Consider the following 8,862-nt stretch of genomic DNA (forward strand, 5'->3'; position numbering starts at 1 on the left):
AACAAACCAGGAGAGTCCATTACGATCATAGTTCAAATATTTCTTCTGAAGGTTATTAGAAAGATTAATGCCTGTGCACCAACTTCTTGAATTAGTACCCAAGTTAACTGAGGACTGGATAATTGTCCAATTTCTATATACATAGTTAAGTATATATATTATGTGAATGAATAATAATAGAATAATATTTCTTCTGTTCCTAACCAGCAAACTTGCTGTTAATGCAGTTTTAATGTAAAATGCCACTTACAAAAGTGTCAGCTGATTAAGCTGCCTGCCTGCCCACACCGCTGCCCACCAGGAGAGCAGGCTGTGCCGGCCCCGCTGCCGCGGCTGCACCCCGCTTCCTCCCCACCACGGCCGCGGTGGGAGAGATGCAGGAAGGCAGCAGGAGCGCTCGGGGAGAGGGGGTCGGGACTGCCGCCGGTCAAAATTTAGATTTTGAATGTACCTTTCATCCACATCTGGAAATGGCTGACTTTAGGCTTGGATTTGGTGGGGCTCCAAAGCCTGCCATAAAATTTGGTGGCCTAGAGGGGGATTTTCAGAGCGGAGCACCACAGCCCCAGGTTTTGCAGATCCGCTTTGCCTCACCCTTCTTGCAAACTCCCATTTCAACCAGAATGGCATGGTTTCAAACATCTCTGCTGTCAGGTTTTGATGTTTCTAAATTATTGCAGCAAAGTCAACCAAGAGAGAGTTTCGGGCACGGAACAGCAGCCTGAATCCACAAAGCCAAGCGGGAAGGAGCTGGCCCCATCCAGCACAGGGCATGCCTCTGGTTGAGACGCTGCCAGCATTAAAGGCAAATTAAAAGGACATTAGGAGGAATCTCAAGATTTTCAACAAAAGGTTATGGAGGAGTGATGCAGGGCAAACAGCTTCACTTAATATACACTTACAAGTATTGCAGAGGGATGTAAGCATCAATCTGACAAAATTATCACAGGAGTAAAAGACTCCGGGGAGCCAGCTCAGCTAGAAAGGAGAACATTTGATAGGAGCAATGCAGACGGTAATGGAGTTTTTGCGTCGCTAAGTGACACGATGTCAATAAAAGTAGGCATTACAGGAGAGTAATGCAGATTTTAACATCCGAAGTGCTGGAAAACCCTGGCCTGGCCCATGGGGATGCTCCTCCCGTCTGGTGCTGCGGGAGTTCGTGGTACCAACCTCCACAGAAAGACAGGGGAGGCGGAGAGATGAACCTGCGCCAAGGAGGCTTTCCATTTATGCTAGGGCAGAAAAAAGAAATACTAATAATTCAAGGAGATGAGAGAGGCTAACAGGCAACAGCTGCGTGCACAGAGAGCAGGGTCTTGGCTCGTCCCTTTGCTGTGTCAGGGACAAGGAAACTGAAATTTCCAACTGGAAACCACAGTCCAACAGAAATGAGAAGTAGCATCTTAAAACCAGGGAGTTTTTTCCCGGGAAGCTGGCGCTTTCCCACCCTGAGCGAGCGTGGAGAGGAGCAGGGGCAGGAGCTGCGGGAAGGGGCACGTCTCCATCGCTCCCCACTTGACCTCCCTGGTTAATTGGTCATAACGGTGGCTATTTCTTGTCTGGAATAAACGAGGTGTCACTTTTCTGGGACAGTGCTGTGGAAGCAGCTGTGCGCTCACCCTCCCAGCATCAGCCAGAAAAAAATAGCTCCGAAAGCGCTACAAGGAAGGAGTCTAAAACCAAAATTTAATTTGCCTTGTACCTCCAACATCCTCCTTGAACAGCTGTAAACTTCTCCCCGAGCATCCTTTGATTTGGCATTTAACTATGTCCAAGCCAGGCAGCCCAAAAGACCACCAGAGTCAGTGACTACAAATGGCCCAGAGGCATTTGAGATGCGCCAGCAGAGACCTGCGGGAGGTGGCAGGGTTTTGTCAGAGCTCCCACACAGGGAAGGGCAGAGGAGGATGCCTTAATGCCACATTTAGTCCATACCTTCTGAACAATGAATTCTCCCTTGCTCGCCAGAGATGTGAAATCTACACCAGTTATGTTTGCAAATATAATTCATCGTTCTCAGCACACCATTTCTGAGGCTGTTCAAGCAGATGTTAACTACAGCAGCATGAGGGATATGTTCAGGCAATAACACAGGAGATGGCGGATCCCTCCTCTACACGGCACGTTGCAGTAAAACACCCTCAGCATCGCAGCGAAGGGGATGCCGCCCTGGGGCGGCTCTCCCGGGGCACCAGCACATCGCCCAGGGGAAATGGGATGGGGCTGGCTGGCTAAAACTTCAGAAGGGCCCTGCGAGGGCACCCGGTGCGCACGCGGGAAACGCAGACTTCCCCAGTTAACACGGCAGCGAGCAGTTTTTTGGCTAGAGCTCACTCTCTCTCAAAGAACAAAAGTAGCTTAAATGGCAAGTCTAGAAAGACCTTGCTCATTAAACAGGTTTATTATTTCCTGAGCTCTGTTTAATCATCCTTTTAAAGCCTCTGTTTGCTAATTGAATGCTTCCCTTTTTATCAGGAGAAAAAGGAATGGGGAGTTGTTGGAAATGGTTGATTATACATATGTATAAGTACACTGGGTTGCTTAATGAATCTGGTAGGTGAGAAATTTATATTTACCCTAAACCAATCAGCTGCTTTATACCCATTTTCTGGAGACTTTTCACAGTTCCCTTTGCAAAAGGCCTTACGCACGAAATGGGCTCCTTGTGACTGTCAGCCGCTCGCGGTGGTTGCAGCTCACAGACGCCCGGCACCGTGCAAACACGAGCCAGGTACCAGCTGCATCCCAGGATGCGTGCATCCATGCAGGTGACAGACAGTGGGATGGAGACGACTGCAGCGAGCCACAAACGTATGGCAGCAGCAGGATATCCTGCACCAATGTGGCTGGGACATTTCTCTGTGTCTGAGGTTTGACACTTGCAGCCTTGTGCTATATTTAAACTTCTGCTATAGGGAGCTCACTTCGTCTCTGTCTCTAATAAGACGTAGGTAGCAAATGTCACTGGGGACTGAATGAAAAAAATCCACAAATATTTGGCAAATACACCCATAACGTTTAGAAGTAATGTGCTCTGACTGTGTTCTTTCCCTGTTTTACTTGCTCCAAGAATATTTGCATTAATTCATCTATACAACTCTTTGCAAAAAAACTAACTCCAGAAGTTCCATGTGTAATAGTTGCTGGAAAAGAGAATTTAAGGTCATTTACACCAGTGCTGCCATCAAAAACGTGCTCTCCGCTCCAAACAGCAGCAGCTCCATAACTCTTGACAGCTACTCAGCTCCCCCTGCGACAGCCAAGAGAGGGAAACCAAACCCAACGCCTGCGCGACTGCCGCTTTGAGAGCTACTGAAGACATTCATAGGATGGTCATGAAACACCCGATGAGATGCGAGCTGAGCTGCAGTAGCGCGTGTGCAGGGAGGGCAACGCGGGCACGACAGGCACCCACCGAGCCAGGGCGAACCCCCCCAGCACCCAGGCACCCTGCCCTGCCCCTGCCCCAGCCCAACCTCCTCCAGCAGGTCTTGCCTTGAACCAGGGAAGGAAAATACTTTTCCAGCATATCATGGAAGACAAATTAACCAAAAGCATGTCTCGCTCCAAGGAAAAGCAGCCCCACTGAAGTGCTCCTGCAGCGTACTATGACCCAGAGACAGCGTGCACGGGGCGTGCAGCTGCTGACGGAGCTGGGAGCCTGCAAAGCCCGGCTCCTGGCTCTCCACAGTGAACCCCAAGACGTAACCATGTCCTCGTGCCTTGCACCGCATTTCTTTTTTAAAGATACCAAACTCTTTTTATTGCTAAAAATGTTTTGATTGCAAATGCAATTCCCTGCCTATGTTTTTGAATATTATTAAGTAGGAAAACCAAAGCAGACACACTGCAATAAGGAGTGATATCTGGGATGTGGGACTAACTTGGAGGGACAGGCAAGCGAGCAGGGAAAGCAGCTCCTTTGGGTTAGCATCAATAATTTGCTGCTGTCAGTAGAGCGCAGCAATGAAGATGGACCTGCAGGCGCGGGCATCCCCTTGCACCACTGTCACCATGGTATGGCTTCTAAATCAAGCCCAGATATAATTAAAAAATATTATTCCTTTTCTAAGAAACGACGCCCCATATCTGGGCTGCAGATATCGGCTCAGCTGAGGGAAGTCTGCAGGATTTGCACGAGATTTACCAGCGGTGGAGAGCTGGCTTTCCTAACTAACTAGGCAGTTTTGAACAAAGTATCCCTTTTTTTATCCCCTAAGCATAAATTATCAGTTATAACACATAATTGCGGCGAGAGAGAGAGGAAAACAAAAGTTAAGTGAGCTAAACTGTAAACACAGACACTTTTGGAAAAAGATAAGTGTGAAGTAAGTGAACCAAAACTGGCTTAAACACAAGGGAGAGCGGATAATCGAGTTCAAGAATTAAAGTGAAAAAATAGGAGATGGAGTTTAGAAGGACGTCTATCGAGCAGCATACTAAAAGATCGGGAAAGTCAAGCCAAGGATAATCCGATCCCAGCAGGATTTGTGCAAAGTGCTGCTCTCCGACTACAAACACTCTGCTCAGGCCTATTTATGACCCTTACTGTTATTTCGGCTTGTTGAGAAACGCTGTCACGCTTCCCTGCGTGGTGGCGGGTTTCAGACGAGCTGTGGAAGAACGGGAACTTGTGATGGATTATGACGGCCCGACCAGATGCTTTTGGATAGTGAGATCCTGCCCTGAGCACAGGCAGGTACCCACCAGCTTCCAGCCGCCCGCCAACAGCTAGTCAAAGACCAACAAAAATTGCAGCTCCAGTCTTTAAGCTGAATTATGCATTTACTGGGGGTGCTTTGGCTTTGCAGCCTTCAGGGCGGCGTGGGCAATGGCGACTGAAAGACAGGACCAAAGAGATGTAACGGCACACCCCGCTCCTGTGTGGGTTCTGCAGGGCAGATGCCCCCCCTTCCCTGGGTTGTTTCTGCTGGTTTTGATGCCCTGCTGCAGCCAGCCGACGAGCATTCCGAGTGGAGAAGGAAGCAGAGGAGATGGTAGAGGTAATATCCATTTTTCTGCTCGTCTCCGTAAAGCAGCATGACTTCCAATTTGTTAGCGTTCATTTCCAAGCGTACTGCTTTGACAGGGCTGTACCCACAAGCTAACACATTGCAGGTGGAGCTCGTGCTGGATTGCAAAATGGTTTTACACCAGCCTGAGCTCAGCAGCCGACTACGCTACGAGCTAAGTGGTTTTTATATTTGCTGTTTTGGAGGATGGGAGCTTTGGCGTTTGGCTCTGTGTGTTTCATCACAGCAGCCACGCCAGCAAGTGCCCGGGGGAAGGCGCAGAGCCCAGCACAGGCTTTCTCCAACAGCAAGCAGCACCGCTGCTATCTGCTAAGGGGAGATGAACCAATTTAGGGGCTGAGGGCCCATGGCTGGAGCCCTGCCTGCTGCAGCCCTGCCTGCCATGCCTTCCAGCATCCAATGTTAATCTGGGATATGCATTTCCATGGGTAGAGTTCAGCCAGTTCATCACCTGGGGCTGCACTGTGTGTTACGGGGTCTTCTGCTAACGCTGCTACCAAATGACATGCTGATTTGCAAAATAATTTGCTTAAAGATGAAAAAGTCAGCCCAGAGAAAAACTTGGAAAATTCAGTGTGGCTGGGCAAAACACAGCCCAATGGCCACAGGGAAAAATGGAGAATCTCTGCTTCCGAGGGCTGGAGGGGCAGCACGTCCAGCGACCCCCGCCCTCCCGCAAACTGAACCGCAGCCTCGGCCTCCGGAGAGGGAAAAGAGGCAGTGTGGGGAAACGGACTATTTCTTAAAGAGTTTGGAAACGTATAACTGCCTCCAGCCACTGGCTTAGCAAAGAGGTGGCTCAGGCGGTGGCTGCTCACTGCTCCACGGTTTCATCTGCTGCCTCCTGCGGGGAGCAGCAGAGCCAGGAGCAAGCACACTCGCTCTGGTTAACAACATACGCTAAGGCGAGCTCTCCCAGTTACTTGGGGTTTTTCTCATTTTTCAGGCCCTGCTGATGCAGTGCCGTTGAGGCTATACCATCAGCAGTGCATCTGCCTGTCCTTCAGGCTGAACACGCACCCAAGCGCTCGCTCTCCTTCCCAGTCCCTGATTAGCTGACTTTCCGTGGCTAGATGGAAGAGAAGAGCATCTTCTCTTTAATTAAAGCCTGGGAACATTTCCCTGAATTGCTGGGAAGATGCAGGGGTGTGGTGCGAAGGTATACTGTCTATTTTCCTATTAAAAGCGTCATGTCAGAATGCAAGGAAGAACTGGAGGTATTGCATATTTCATATTAGACTACCCTTAGCAGCATGCAAGACAGCCATGAAGATTGGTTTAGAAATTATTCTGGCTGTGGAACATCAACTAAAGGTGGCTCAATTTATTATTATTTTTTTAAACTTAGGAGTAATGTCACTATATTCATATATATATATGATATATATATCATATATTCATTTGCTGTAAAGCAGGTGTCAGACTCTAGCTATAAACCCAACACATGGGTTGGGTAATTACCATTACTCACAGCAGCAGCTAAGACCATTTAATAAAGTATATATATTTAGCATAGCAGTCAGAATAAATGTTTGTTTATAGAAATAGAAATAAAAACCATGTGCAAAACCATCTGCTTCTGTCATCACTGTCAGAAGGAATTGAGTTACTACCAGCCACCGAACCATCAGCTTTACCATGGGTTTGCATCGGTGCGATTGAATTTATCAAGGGCAGCAGCCGCCATAGGTTCTCCAGTTTGTTTTGCTTTGCTTGCTTCTTTTTCATTTAATTGGGAATCAGACTGGAACTGGCTGGACTAAAAAACAATGTCTCTGACTCACTTGGACTGAAACTAGCTTTTTGCTGGGCTTCCTGCAGCAGGTTTCCCTGGCAGCCTTTGGGGATGCTCATACGGGAGTGGGGACCTCGGTGCCCCAATGTCTGCCCGCCCGCTCTGGGGCCGATCCCACAACATGCCACAGTAAAGGAATACATTGATATTTGCCCCTTCTTTAAGGTACAGGACCCATTGCTAAATACACATCAAAGAGCCACCACAAGAGAGTAAGTGAGATTCGGAATGTAATGTCTTGTCTTCCTGAGTATTACAGACAGACCGGTAGAGTAAAACATCATCTTATCTGCCTTTTCAATATAAATACATTAAAGTACCAAAATACCCATGTCTTCCTTATTTTGTCCAACGCTACCAAATACCATATGGCAAACACAATGGTTTTGTCGCCATGAAGGTTTTATCATGGAAAGATAATCACAAGCTACTTATGCAGCCCAAGAAATAGCTGACAACTCCACTGAGGGAAACAGAATTCTGTCTTCTCATAGTTAAAGCCTAACAACAAAGATTAAAGACATCCAGAAACGTGGACAGAAATCTAGAAACGTGTTTTTCATGCAATGAGAATTCCTGCCCAAAGCCCCGAGGAACAGACGTGTGACCGGCTTTGGGAGGAGCGGTGGGATGCTGCCTCGACAGAACAACCTGGATTTGTGATGGCTGGTAGTGACGGCAGCCACCGGCACTGGGATGAATAAATCAGCGCTGGGATGTAAACCCGCGGTTCCTTCTCATGAACGCGTTGCAGCTTACTTTTGGCATTCTGCATAATTTGTATTATAATTCCCAGCATATAAAGTAAACAATCTTACGGGTTTTTTGGTTTGTTTTTCCCTAGTATCTCTCCTGTGGCAAAACTTTTCTCCTAACAGAGAACAAGTGCAGAATACTTAAAGAGACCAGCAAAGCCGAGAGGAAAAAGTTGCCTTCTCTCTTCCCGATCTTCACTTTGGAGAACAACAAACACAAAACTCACGGCACAGGCGACCCCCATGCTGAGCGCGGTAGGGCACAGCCAAGGCTGCAGACCCTTGCTGTAAAGAGCAACCCCTTCTTTTAAAGGAAATATTCTGTACTGGAGAGCCTTAGGGGCAGGCTCTGAAAGCTGTCCAGCAACAGGCATTTTTGGAAAGAGCCGAGGCCATGCTCCTGCATAAGGCGGGTCCCCAGAAGAGTTGCTCTTTCACCGCATGCTCTGGTGTCACGCTGTGAAACCCAGGAAGTCTACATGGTCAAGAGAGCACCGCAGGTGCTCACTTTTCCTTTTTCTTTTAACATTTTCCTACCCACAATTGAATAAATATGTTGCTGTAAATCAGACATATGAATGACACCCAACATCAGCACCGACTATGAGATCATCAGCAGTTAAAGACTTATTTCTGCATTGACACTGTGACACACGCCAGCTTCACGCCGAGCCAAAGCATGTCCTTACCTGCATCATGTACATCAAGGCACAGGCACGTGCGTGTGAATTACTCCTACATCACATCATAGGGGCAGCCTCAGCATCTCTGTGCACGGGGCTATGGGGTGCGAGTCGAGCAGTGCCTCTAATGTTATCTCCAGTATTGCTAAACTACTTCTGCAGGATTTTTTCAAACCAATTGCATGCAAAAGCTCCTTACCCAAGTTTTATTTATTCATGCAAGGAGCCCCTACCCATCATTGACTGTCGGGAGGTGTTGAAACCGAGCTGAAGTGCCTCGGTGCAGAACCCGAGGAAAACATGACACCGCTGACCCTTTTAGCAGAGGCGGATGCGCCAGCACCGAAGCTCGGAGGGGTCGGGAACGGGCAGGAGCAGCCTGGGGAGCTCGGCTGGTGCCAGGTGCCCGGCGGCTCAGCACGAAGAATGGGTCACACTCTGCCAGGGGAGGAAGATGCCTGTTATCCAGGCAGCTTGACAGGCAGAAAATAATAGAAACAGAGGGTTCATGAAATTACCTGACGGCATTTCCAAAGTGAAATTTTAAAATCACCATGGAAAAGTGTAAGTTCTGATTTAAAACTTTTTTTTAG

The sequence above is a fragment of the Gavia stellata genome, chromosome 9 (assembly GCF_030936135.1).
Source record: "Gavia stellata isolate bGavSte3 chromosome 9, bGavSte3.hap2, whole genome shotgun sequence".
NCBI classification, from domain to species: Eukaryota; Metazoa; Chordata; class Aves; order Gaviiformes; family Gaviidae; genus Gavia; species Gavia stellata.